Source organism: Pseudophryne corroboree, chromosome 9 (assembly GCF_028390025.1).
Source record: "Pseudophryne corroboree isolate aPseCor3 chromosome 9, aPseCor3.hap2, whole genome shotgun sequence".
Taxonomy (NCBI): domain Eukaryota; kingdom Metazoa; phylum Chordata; class Amphibia; order Anura; family Myobatrachidae; genus Pseudophryne; species Pseudophryne corroboree.
The window spans coordinates 478,891,428-478,904,741 of NC_086452.1; the positions used below are offsets into that span (position 1 = coordinate 478,891,428).

Consider the following 13,314-nt stretch of genomic DNA (forward strand, 5'->3'; position numbering starts at 1 on the left):
GGGGGGGTGTATGGTGTTATATACAGTACAGTGGGGTGTGTGTGTATGGTGTTATATACAGTACAGTGGGGGTGTATGGTGTTATATACAGTACAGTGGGGGGTGTATGGTGTTATATACAGTACAGTGGGGGGGTATGGTGTTATATACAGTACAGTGAGTGGGGGGTGTATGGTGTTATATACAGTACAGTGGGGGGGGTGTAAGGTGTTATATACAGTACAGTGGGGGGGTGTATGGTGTTATATACAGTACAGTGGGGGGGGTATGGTGTTATACACAGTACAGTGAGTGGGGGTGTGTATGGTGTTATATACAGTACAGGGGGGGTATGGTGTTATATACAGTACAGTGGGGGGGTGTATGGTGTTATATACAGTACAGTGGGGGTGTATGGTGTTATATACAGTACAGTGGGGGGTGTATGGTGTTATATACAGTACAGTGGGGGGGGTGGGGGTATAGTGTTATATACAGTACAGTGGGGGTGTATGGTGTTATATACAGTACAGTGGGGGGTGTATGGTGTTATATACAGTACAGTGGGGGGTGTATGGTGTTATATACAGTACAGTGGGGGGGGTGTATGGTGTTATATACAGTACAGTGGGGGGTGTATGGTGTTATATACAGTACAATGGGGGTGTATGGTGTTATATACAGTACAGTGGGGGGGTGTATGGTGTTATATACAGTACAGTGGGGGGGGTGTATGGGGTTATATACAGTACAGTGGGGGGGGGTGTATGGGGTTATATACAGTACAGTGGGGGGTGTATGGGGTTATATACAGTACAGTGTGGGGGGGTGTATGGTGTTATATACAGTACAGTGGGGGGGTGTATGGTGTTATATACAGTACAGTGGTGTGTGTGTATGGTGTTATATACAGTACAGTGGGGGGGTGTATGGTGTTATATACAGTACAGTGGGGGTATGGTGTTATATACAGTACAGTGAGTTGGGGGATTGTATGGTGTTATATACAGTACAGTGGGGGGGTGTAAGGTGTATATACAGTACAGTGGGGGGGGGGTATGGTGTTATACAGAGTACAGTGAGTGGGGGTGTGTATGGTGTTATATACAGTACAGGGGGGGGTATGGTGTTATATACAGTACAGTGGGGGGGTGTATGGTGTTATATACAGTACAGTGGGGGGTGTATGGTGTTATATACAGTACAGTGGGGGGTGTATGGTGTTATATACAGTACAGTGGGGGGGTGTATGGTGTTATATACAGTACAGTGGGGGGTGGGTGTATGGTGTTATATACAGTACAGTGGGGGTGTATGGTGTTATATACAGTACAGTGGGGGGGTGTATGGTGTTATATACAGTACAGTGGGGGGGGGTGTATGGTGTTATATACAGTACAGTGGGGGTGTATGGTGTTATATACAGTACAGTGGGGGGTGTATGGTGTTATATACAGTACAGTGGGGGGTGTATGGTGTTATATACAGTACAGTGGGGGGGGTGTATGGTGTCATATACAGTACAGTGAGGGGTGTATGGGGTTATATACAGTACAGTGGGGGGTGTATGGTGTTATATATAGTACAGTGGGGGGGGTGTATGGTGTTATATACAGTACAGTGGGGGGGTGTATGGTGTTATATACAGTACAGTGGGGGGTGTATGGGGTTATATACAGTACAGTGGGGGGGGGGTGTATGGTGTTATATACAGTACAGTGGGGGGTGTATGGTGTTATATACAGTACAGTGGGGGGAGGGTGTATGGTGTTATATACAGTACAGTGGGGGGTGTATGGTGTTATATACAGTACAGTGGGGGGGGTGTATGGTGTCATATACAGTACAGTGAGGGGTGTATGGGGTTATATACAGTACAGTGGGGGGTGTATGGTGTTATATATAGTACAGTGGGGGGGGTGTATGGTGTTATATACAGTACAGTGGGGGGGGTGTATGGTGTTATATACAGTACAGTGGGGGGTGTATGGGGTTATATACAGTACAGTGGGGGGGGGGGTGTATGGTGTTATATACAGTACAGTGGGGGGTGTATGGTGTTATATACAGTACAGTGGGGGGAGGGTGTATGGTGTTATATACAGTACAGTGGGGGGTGTATGGTGTTATATACAGTACAGTGGGGGGTGTATGGTGTTATATACAGTACAGTGGGGGGGTGTATGGTGTTATATACAGTACAGTGGGGGGGGGGTGTATGGTGTTATATACAGTACAGTACAGGGGGGGTATGGTGTTATATACAGTACAGTGGGGGGGGGTATGGTGTTATATACAGTACAGTGGGGGGGGGGTGTATGGTGTTATATACAGTACAGTGGGGGGTGTATGGTGTTATATACAGTACAGTGGGGGGTGTATGGTGTTATATACAGTACAGTGGGGGGGTGTATGGTGTTATATACAGTACAGTGGGGGGGGTGTATGGTGTTATATACAGTACAGTGGGGGGTGTATGGTGTTATATACAGTACAGTGGGGGGTGTATGGTGTTATATACAGTACAGTGGGGGTGTATGGTGTTATATACAGTACAGTGGGGGGTGTATGGTGTTATATACAGTACAGTGGGGGGGTGTATGGTGTGATATACAGTACAGTGGGGGGGGTGTATGGTGTAATATACAGTACAGTGGGGGGTGTATGGTGTTATATACAGTACAGTGGGGGGGTGTATGGTGTTATATACAGTACAGAGGGGGGTAGATGATGACAGTACAGTGGGGGACGGGGTATATGGTGACACTATACAGTTCCCGCCCACGTACCTGCTCTCTCACGCACACAACACGGTGCTCTCTAGGACCCTGACACCAGGCGGTACTAGCGCCACTGCCGGAGCCCGTCCTGCCGGACAAAACGTACAGGCACGCTGATTGGTTGGGAAATAGTTAGGCGGGGTTTGCTGCAGTACGGGGGCGGAGCGCACCAAGCGGAGAGGGGAGGACTGGGCGAGCGGACACAGAGAAGGGGAAGTGAGTGTACAGAGCGGAGGCCTGTAACCGGGCCTGGATACTGGGAGCTCCGGGCGGCGGCCTCTGAGGGGACGGAGAGCGGTGAGTAGCGGGGAGACCCCGGCCTGTGCTGCTCTGTGATACTGGCCTGATATACGTGTATAATACTCCCTCACTGTACTGATATACGTGTATAATACTCCCTCACTGTACTGATATACGTGTATAATACTCCCTCACTGTACTGATATACGTGTATAATGCTCTAATACTCCCTCACTGTACTGATATACGTGTATAATACTCCCTCACTGTACTGATATACGTGTATAATACTCCCTCACTGTACTGATATACGTGTATAATGCTCTAATACTCCCTCACTGTACTGATATACGTGTATAATACTCCCTCACTGTACTGATATACGTGTATAATACTCCCTCACTGTACTGATATACGTGTATAATGCTCCCTCACTGTACTGATATACGTGTATAATGCTCTAATACTCCCTCACTGTACTGATATACGTGTATAATACTCCCTCACTGTACTGATATACGTGTATAATGCTCTAATACTCCCTCACTGTACTGATATACGTGTATAATACTCCCTCACTGTACTGATATACGTGTATAATGCTCTAATACTCCCTCACTGTACTGATATACGTGTATATTACTCCCTCACTGTACTGATATACGTGTATAATGCTCTAATACTCCCTCACTGTACTGATATACGTGTATAATACTCCCTCACTGTACTGATATACGTGTATAATGCTCTAATACTCCCTCACTGTACTGATATACGTGTATAATACTCCCTCACTGTACTGATATACGTGTATAATGCTCCCTCACTGTACTGATATACGTGTATAATGCTCTAATACTCCCTCACTGTACTGATATACGTGTATAATGCTCCAATACTCCCTCACTGGACTGCTATACGTGTATAATGCTCTAATGCTCCCTCACTGGACTGATATACGTGTATAATGCTCTAATACTCCCTCACTGGACTGATATACGTGTATAATGCTCCCTCACTGGACTGATATACGTGTATAATGCTCCCTCACTGGACTGATATACGTGTATAATGCTCCCTCACTGGACTGATATACGTGTATAATACTCCCTCACTGGACTGATATAAGTGTATAATACTCCCTCACTGGACTGATATACGTGTATAATGCTCTAATACTCCCTCACTGGACTGATATACGTGTATAATACTCCCTCACTGGACTGATATACGTGTATAATGCTCTAATACTCCCTCACTGGACTGATATACGTGTATAATACTCCCTCACTGGACTGATATACGTGTATAATGCTCTAATACTCCCTCACTGGACTGATATACGTGTATAATACTCCCTCACTGGACTGATATACGTGTATAATGCTCTAATACTCCCTCACTGGACTGATATACGTGTATAATGCTCCCTCACTGTACTCATATACCTGTATAATACTCCCTCACTGTACTGATATACGTGTATAATGCTCTAATACTCCCTCACTGTACTGATATACGTGTATAATGCTCTAATACTCCCGCACTGTACTGATATACGTGTATAATGCTCTAATACTCCCGCACTGTACTGATATACGTGTATAATGCTCTAATACTCCCGCACTGTACTGATATATGTGTATAATGCTCTAATACTCCCTCACTGGACTGATATACGTGTATAATGCTCTAATACTCCCTCACTGGACTGATATACGTGTATAATACTCCCTCACTGGACTGATATACGTGTATAATGCTCTAATACTCCCTCACTGTACTGATATACGTGTATAATGCTCTGATACTCCCTGACTGTACTGATATATGTGTATAATGCTCTGATACTCCCTCACTGGACTGATATGTGTATAATGTTCTACTACTCCGTCCCTGTACTGTTATATATGTGTATAATGCTCTGATACTACCTCACTGTACTGATATACGTGTATAATGTTCTACTACTCCGTCCCTGTACTGTTATATGTGTATAATGCCGATACTCCCTCCCTGTACTGATATACGTGTATAATGCTCTAATACTCCCTCCCTGTACTGATATACATGTATAATTGTCTATTACTCCCTCCTTGTACTGATATTTGTGTATAATGCTCTGATACTCCACTGTACTGATATACGTGTATAATGCTCTAATACTCACTGTATTAATATATGTGAATAATGCTCTAATACTCCCTCACTGAACTGATACACGTGTATAATGCTCTGATACTCCCTCACTGAACTGATACACGTGTATAATGTTCTAATACTCCCTCACTGGACTGTTATATATGTGTATAATTGTCTATTACTCCTTCCTTGTACTGATATAAGTGTATAATGCTCTGATACTCCCTCACTGTACTGATACACGTGTATAATGCTCTAGTTCTCCCTTGTTATATATGTATAGTGTAGTTGTGTGTATAAATAGATGTGTCAGTGTGTGTATATAACACATGAACGGAACGTGCTTATTGCGGTCAGTGTTGCAGTCTTTGGAGTGATTCCATCCTGGACGCTATGTGTGTAGAGTTTATGGGGCGGAATGTGCTGCGTGCGTGACCTCCGCTCTGCACATATACCTGTCCTCAGATTGCACCGTGTAGCGCAGTGTAGGGACTGTGTGACTTAGGGTTAGTGCTTTGTCGCAGCGAGGCGCAGTGAGGTAGAGGTACACAGCCCGGTCTGATCCCACCATTGTTATGTCAATTCCTGTGTCTCATCCTTACTGCGCTGTGTAAGCTGAGGAGACGGCACGCTGCACAGGAATTGCGTCACGTCTCTTGCGTCATGTGGCGTTGTATGATTAGGTGTATGAGGACCCATCTGCTGGCTCGTTATCGCTCCCGTTCCCATACCCCTCCTGTAGTGTGTAAGGTGAGAGTAGCCATGTACATCCGGCTCTCTCACCCCCCTGTGTGCTCGGGTTTCCGGCATTACCACTAGTGTGTGTCGGTGATGGGGAGCGTAGAGTGTCAGCTCCTCTGGGACAGGGACTGATGTGACGGGAGCGTAGAGTGTGAGCTCCTCTGGAACCAGGGACTGATGTGACGGGAGCGTAGAGTGTGAGCTCCTCTGGAACCAGGGACTGATGTGACGGGAGCGTAGAGTGTCAGCTCCTCTGGGACGGGGACTGATGTGACGGGAGCGTAGAGTGTCAGCTCCTCTGGGACGGGGACTGATGTGACGGGAGCGTAGAGTGTCAGCTCCTCTGGGACGGGGACTGATGTGACGGGAGCGTAGAGTGTCAGCTCCTCTGGGACGGGGACTGATGTGACGGGAGCGTAGAGTGTCAGCTCCTCTGGGACAGGGACTGATGTGACGGGAGCGTAGAGTGTGAGCTCCTCTGGGACAGGGACTGATGTGACGGGAGCGTAGAGTGTCAGCTCCTCTGGGACGGGGACTGATGTGACGGGAGCGTAGAGTGTGTGCTCCTCTGGGACAGGGACTGATGTGACGGGAGCGTAGAGTGTGAGCTCCTCTGGGACAGGGACTGATGTGACGGGAGCGTAGAGTGTGAGCTCCTCTGGAACCAGGGACTGATGTGACGGGAGCGTAGAGTGTCAGCTCCTCTGGGACGGGGACTGATGTGACGGGAGCGTAGAGTGTGAGCTCCTCTGGGACAGGGACTGATGTGACGGGAGCGTAGAGTGTCAGCTCCTCTGGGACGGGGACTGATGTGACGGGAGCGTAGAGTGTGTGCTCCTCTGGGACAGGGACTGATGTGACGGGAGCGTAGAGTGTGAGCTCCTCTGGGACAGGGACTGATGTGACGGGAGCGTAGAGTGTGAGCTCCTCTGGAACCAGGGACTGATGTGACGGGAGCGTAGAGTGTCAGCTCCTCTGGGACGGGGACTGATGTGACGGGAGCGTAGAGTGTGAGCTCCTCTGGGACGGGGACTGATGTGACGGGAGCGTAGAGTGTGAGCTCCTCTGGGACAGGGACTGATGTGACGGGAGCGTAGAGTGTCAGCTCCTCTGGGACGGGGACTGATGTGACGGGAGCGTAGAGTGTCAGCTCCTCTGGGACAGGGACTGATGTGACGGGAGCGTAGAGTGTCAGCTCCTCTGGGACAGGGACTGATGTGACGGATACTCTGTTCTCTGTGCTGAGCGCTACTTCTCACTGTGCTACTTTCCTGAGTGGAGCAGTAATGTGACATGGGAGGGAGATGTTGGGCCTGGACCCAGAGCCAGGAGCGGCTGTGTCGGTGGTTGCGGCTGTGTCGGTGGTTGCGGCTGTGCCGGTGGTAGCGGCCGTGGGTGTCCTTGTTTGGGAATAGCAGCTGGACTCTGGAGTAGCTGCACAGAAAGCTCATCTCAGGCCTAGTACAGAGCTGCCGCCTTATAGCTATTAATGCATTAGAATGCAAGCTCTCTGGGTCAGTATTCTGGCAGTATCAGATGACCTCTATCTTGTGCACGCTCAGGTTTATTTCAGTTGCTGGGTCACCTTATTACAAGTGTTGCTTTGTGTGGCCTGTGTGTAGACGGTGGTCGCAGTGGGTGGGATTGTCCAGCGGGAGGTGAAAGTCTTCCTCCTGTGGTTAATGTGTTAGCGCCCTCTGTAATGAGTGATCGGGCGCAGGATCAGTGCCCGTACAGGAATGTAATAAGTCTACGTCGGGACATGTGTGAGGGGGGATCGGTGATCTCTATGCAGGTACTGGGAGGAATTTCATCTGGTGCCATTATGGGAAAGGTTACCTGGAATTCTTATGTCCTGGAATGTTATGTCTGAGGACATTCCTCTCATTCCTGCCTGCACCTCCCCTGTATGTAGAGCTTCCAAGTGCCCCAACCACCCACCTAATACTGCCCCCCTCCCTCTATATAGTGCCTCATACTGTCCCCCTCCCTCTATATATAGTGCCTCATACTGCCCCCTCCCTCTATATATAGTGCTTCATACTGTCCCCCTCCCTCTATATATAGTGCCTCATACTTTCGCCCTCCCTCTATATATAGTGCCTCATACTGTCCCCCTCCCTCTATATATAGTGCCTCATACTGTCCCCCCCCCTCTATATATAGTGCCTCATACTGTCCCCCTCCCTCTATATAGTGCCTCATACTGCCCCTCCCTCTATATAGTGCCTCATACTGTCCCCCTCCCTCTATATATAGTGCTTCATACTGTCCCCCTCCCTCTATATATAGTGCCTCATACTGTCCCCCTCCCTCTATAGTGCTTCATACTGTCCCCCTCCCTCTATATAGTGCCTCATACTGTCCCCCTCCCTCTATATAGTGCTTCATACTGTCCCCCTACCTCTATATATAGTGCCTCATACTGTCCCCCTCCCTCTATAGTGCTTCATACTGTCCCCCTCCCTCTATATAGTGCCTCATACTGTCCCCCTACCTCTATATATAGTGCCTCATACTGTCCCCCTACCTCTATATAGTGCCTCATACTGCCCCCCTCCCTCTATATAGTGCCTCATACTGCCCCCTCCCTCTATATAGTGCCTCATACTGCCCCCTGCCTCTATATAGTGTCTCATACTGCCCCCCTCCCTCTATATAGTGCCTCATACTGCCCCCCCTCCCTCTATATAGTGCCTCATACTGCCCCCCCTCCCTCTATATAGTGCCTCATACTGCTCCCCCTCCCTCTATATAGTGCCTCATACTGCCCCCCTCCCTCTATATAGTGCCTCATACTGCCCCCTCCCTCTATATAGTGCCTCATACTGCCCCCTCCCTCTATATAGTGCCTCATACTGCCTCTTCCCTCTATATAGTGCCTCATACTGCCCCCTTCCCTCTATAAAGTGCCTCATACTGCCCCCTCTATATAGTGCCTCATACTGCCCCCCTCCCTCTATATAGTGCCTCATACTGCCCCCCTCCCTCTATATAGTGCCTCATACTGCTCCCCCTCCCTCTATATAGTGCCTCATACTGCCCCCCTCCCTCTATATAGTGCCTCATACTGCCCCCTCCCCCTATATAGTGCCTCATACTGCCCCTTCCCTCTATACAGTGCCTCATACTGCCCCCCTCCCTCTATAAAGTGCCTCATACTGCCCCCTCTATATAGTGCCTCATACTGCCCCCCTCCCTCTATATAGTGCCTCATACTGCCCCCCTCCCTCTATATAGTGCCTCATACTGCTCCCCCTCCCTCTATATAGTGCCTCATACTGCTCCCCCTCCCTCTATATAGTGCCTCATACTGCCCCCCCTCGATATAGTGCCTCATACTGCCTCCCTCGATATAGTGCCTCATACTGCCTCCCCTCTCCCTCGATATAGTGCCTCATACTGCCTCCCTCTCCCTCGATATAGTGCCTCATACTGCCTCCCTCTCCCTCGATATAGTGCCTCATACTGCCTCCCTCTCCCTCGATATAGTGCCTCATACTGCCCCCCCACCCTCGATATAGTGCCTCATACTGCCCCCCTCCCTCTATATAGTGCCTCATACTGCCCCCCCCTCGATATAGTGCCTCATACTGCCTCCCCCCTCCCTCGATATAGTGCCTCATACTGCCTCCCTCTCCCTCGATATAGTGCCTCATACTGCCTCCCCCTCCCTCGATATAGTGCCTCATACTGCCTCCCCCTCCCTCGATATAGTGCCTCATACTGCCCCCCCTCCCTCGATATAGTGCCTCATACTGCCCCCCCTCCCTCGATATAGTGCCTCATACTGCCCCCCCTCCCTCGATATAGTGCCTCATACTGCCCCCCCTCCCTCGATATAGTGCCTCATACTGCCCCCCCTCCCTCTATATAGTGCCTCATACTGCCCCCCCTCCCTCTATATAGTGCCTCATACTGCCCCCCTCCCTCTATATAGTGCCTCATACTGCCCCCCTCTATATAGCGCTTCATACTACCCCGTCCCCATACTGAATATAGCACCTCTTGCTTTATATAGAGCCTCATACTGCCCTGCCCCCCCATGCTGTATAGAGAGCCTCATACTGCCCCCCCATGCTGTATAGAGAGCCTCACACTGCCCCCCCATGCTGTATAGAGAGCCTCATTGTGCCCCCCCATGCTGTATAGAGAGCCTCATACTGCCCCCCCATGCTGTATAGAGAGCCTCATACTCCCCCCCCCCCCCCCCCCCCCATGCTGTATAGAGAGCCTCATACTGCGCCCCCCCCCCCCCCATGCTGTATAGAGAGCCTCATACTGCCCCCCCCCATGCTGTATAGAGAGCCTCATACTGCCCCCCCATGCTGTATAGAGAGCCTCATACTGCCCCCCCCCCCATGCTGTATAGAGAGCCTCATACTGCCCCCCCCCCATGCTGTATAGAGAGCCTCATACTGCCCCCCCCCTCTATATAGCGCTTCATAGTACCCCCTCCCCATACTGAATATAGCACCTCATGCTGTATACAGAGCCTCATACTGCCCCCCCATGCTGTATACAGAGCCTCATACTGCCCCCCCCATGCTGTATAGAGAGCCTCATACTGCCCCCCCCATGCTGTATAGAGAGCCTCGTACTACCCCCCCCCCCCATGCTGTATAGAGAGCCTCATACTGCCCCCTCCCCATGGTGTATAGAGAGCCTCATACTGCCCCCTCCCCATGGTGTATAGAGAGCCTCATACTGCCCCCTCCCCATGGTGTATAGAGAGCCTCATACTGCCCCCTCCCCATGGTGTATAGAGAGCCTCATACTGCCCCCTCCCCATGGTGTATAGAGAGCCTCATACTGCCCCCTCCCCATGGTGTATACAGAGCCTCATACTGCCCCCCCCCCATGCTGTATACAGAGCCTCACCTGTGACTTGTGTACTGTGACGTGAGCGTTGCATGTAGTGATGCAGAGTCTCTGTATAGGGGAAGCATTGTGCGGACTTAGTAGTAATAGTGGGAAATAAACGTCTCTGGTGATCTTGGAGGGTATATTGTGTAATGTGCATCCAGTCCTGAGCCCGGCCTTCACCACAGGTGGAGATCTTACTTGATATGTAAATTGATCTATTGGATCTGGTACGCTCCATTCACAGCGTATTGTCAGGAGCAGACAGGACGGCGTGCATACATTCCTATAGGACCTCGTTCTGCAGAGTACTGATTATGCTTGTGGTGCATTTATAGTACCATGGTTACCGCAGACTGTACCTACACACGTGTACATGCCTGTGACCGCAGGTTGGTGAATTGCTGATTGTGTGATACTGAGCACTTTTGGAGATTGCGTTGGGTTTTGTGTTAGGATTGTCGGTATAGTAAACGTGCATTTTCTGAATCCAGTTTGGCTTGTGTGCTGAGTTTTGAACACTACAGATGTGTCCTCCGTCATTGCTGCAGTCACGTTACACAGCCCTTTTAGTCACGCCTACTCATGAGCGTGTTTACTAACGCCTGGTGTCCTTTTCGTGCATTCCCCCCCCCCCCCCCCCCCCTCCTGAAAATGTCTTATTTTCGCTTCGTAAATAAGACACACAAGCAGACTGATTAAAATGATATGCGGCATGCCTATAAACTATGTGTGGCTGTATCTGCATACGTAATGCTATGTTATACTGTCAGTAAGAGGATATGTGGCATGCCTATGTTCTGTTTGCTACTGCGGCTGTATCTGCATATGGAGTGCTATGTTGCACTGTCAATAATAGGATGTGCGGCTGTATCTGCATACGATGTGCTATGTTACAGTGTCAGTAATAGGATATGTGGCATGCCTGTATTCTGCGTGTGACTGAGGCTGTATCTGCATATGGAATACTATATTACAGTGTCAGTAATAGGATACGCAGCATGCCTATATTATTTTGTGTGTGACTAGCTGTATCTGCATACAGAATGTTATGTTACGGTGTCGGTAATAGGATATGTGGCATGCCTGTATTCTGTGTGTGACTGCAGCTGTATCTGCATACGGAATACTACGTTACAGTTTCAGTAATAGGATATGCGGCATGCCTATATTCTGTGTGTGCCTGTGGCTGTATCTGCATATGGAATGCTATGTTACAGTGTCAGTAATAGGATATGCAGCATGCCTGTATTCTGTGTGTGTGACTGTATCTGCGTATGGAATACTATGTTACAGTATCAGTAATAGGGATATGTGGCATACCTGTATTCTGAGTGTGACTGCGGCTGTATCTGCATATGTTATGTTACAGTGTCAGTAATAGGATATGTTGCATACCTTTATTCTGTTTCGCTGTATCTGCATATGCAATGTTATGTTACAGTGTCAGTAATAGGATATGAAGCATGCCTAGATTCTGTGTGTGACTGCAGCTGTATCTGCATATGCAATGTTATGTTACAGTGTCAGTAATAGGATATGTGGCATGCCTGTATTCTGTTTGTGACTGCGGCTGTATCTGCATAAAGAATATTATGTTACAGTGTCAGTAATAGGATATGTGGAATACCTGTATTCTGTGTGTGACTGCGGCTGTATCTGCATACGATGTGCTACGTTACACTGTCAGTAATAGGATATGTGGCATGCCTGTATTCTGTGTGTGACTGCGGCTGTATCTGCATACAGAATGTTATGTTACAGTGTCAGTAATAGGATATGTGGCATGTCTATATTCTGTGTGTGACTGCGGCTGTATCTGCATATGGAATGCTATGTTACAGTGTCAGTAATAGGATATGTGGCATGCCTGTATTCTGTGTGTGACTGCGGCTGTGTCTGCATATGGAATGCTATGTTACAGTGTCAGTAATAGGATATGTGGCATGCCTATATTCTGTGTGTGACTGCGGCTGTATCTGCATATGGAATGCTATGTTACAGTGTCAGTAATAGGATATGTGGCATGCCTATATTCTGTGTGTGACTGCGGCTGTATCTGCATATGGAATGCTATGTTACAGTGTCAGTAATAGGATATGTGGCATGCCTGTATTCTGTGTGTGACTGCGGCTATATCTGCATACAGAATGTTATGTTACAGTGTCAGTAATAGGATATGTGGCATGCCTGTATTCTGTGTGTGACTGCGGCTGTATCTGCATATGGAATGCTATGTTACAGTGTCAGTAATAGGATATGTGGCATGCCTGTATTCTGTGTGTGACTGCGGCTGTATCTGCATATGGAATGCTATGTTACAGTGTCAGTAATAGGATATGTGGCATGCCTATATTCTGTGTGTGACTGCGGCTGTATCTGCATATGGAATGCTATGTTACAGTGTCAGTAATAGGATATGTGGCATGCCTATATTCTGTGTGTGACTGCGGCTGTATCTGCATATGGAATGCTATGTTACAGTGTCAGTAATAGGATATGTGGCATGCCTGTATTCTGTGTGTGACTGCGCCTATATCTGCATACAGAATGCTATGTTACAGTGTCA

General features: G+C 48.6%; 1 protein-coding gene across 3 annotated transcripts in view; it reads left to right on the plus strand.

Annotated features, from left to right (window-relative positions):
* The window catches only part of DAG1 (dystroglycan 1), a 182,389-nt gene that overhangs the window by 139,564 nt on the left and 29,511 nt on the right, over positions 1-13,314 (plus strand). The window contains exon 1 of one of the 3 annotated variants that reach the window (XM_063941431.1): positions 2,936-3,056. The exons of the other annotated variants lie outside the window; for them this stretch is intronic. The gene's annotated coding sequence lies outside the window, so the exon portion shown is untranslated. Of the gene's footprint in view, positions 1-2,935; positions 3,057-13,314 lie in introns of those variants that run through there. 3 annotated transcript variants of the gene reach the window in all.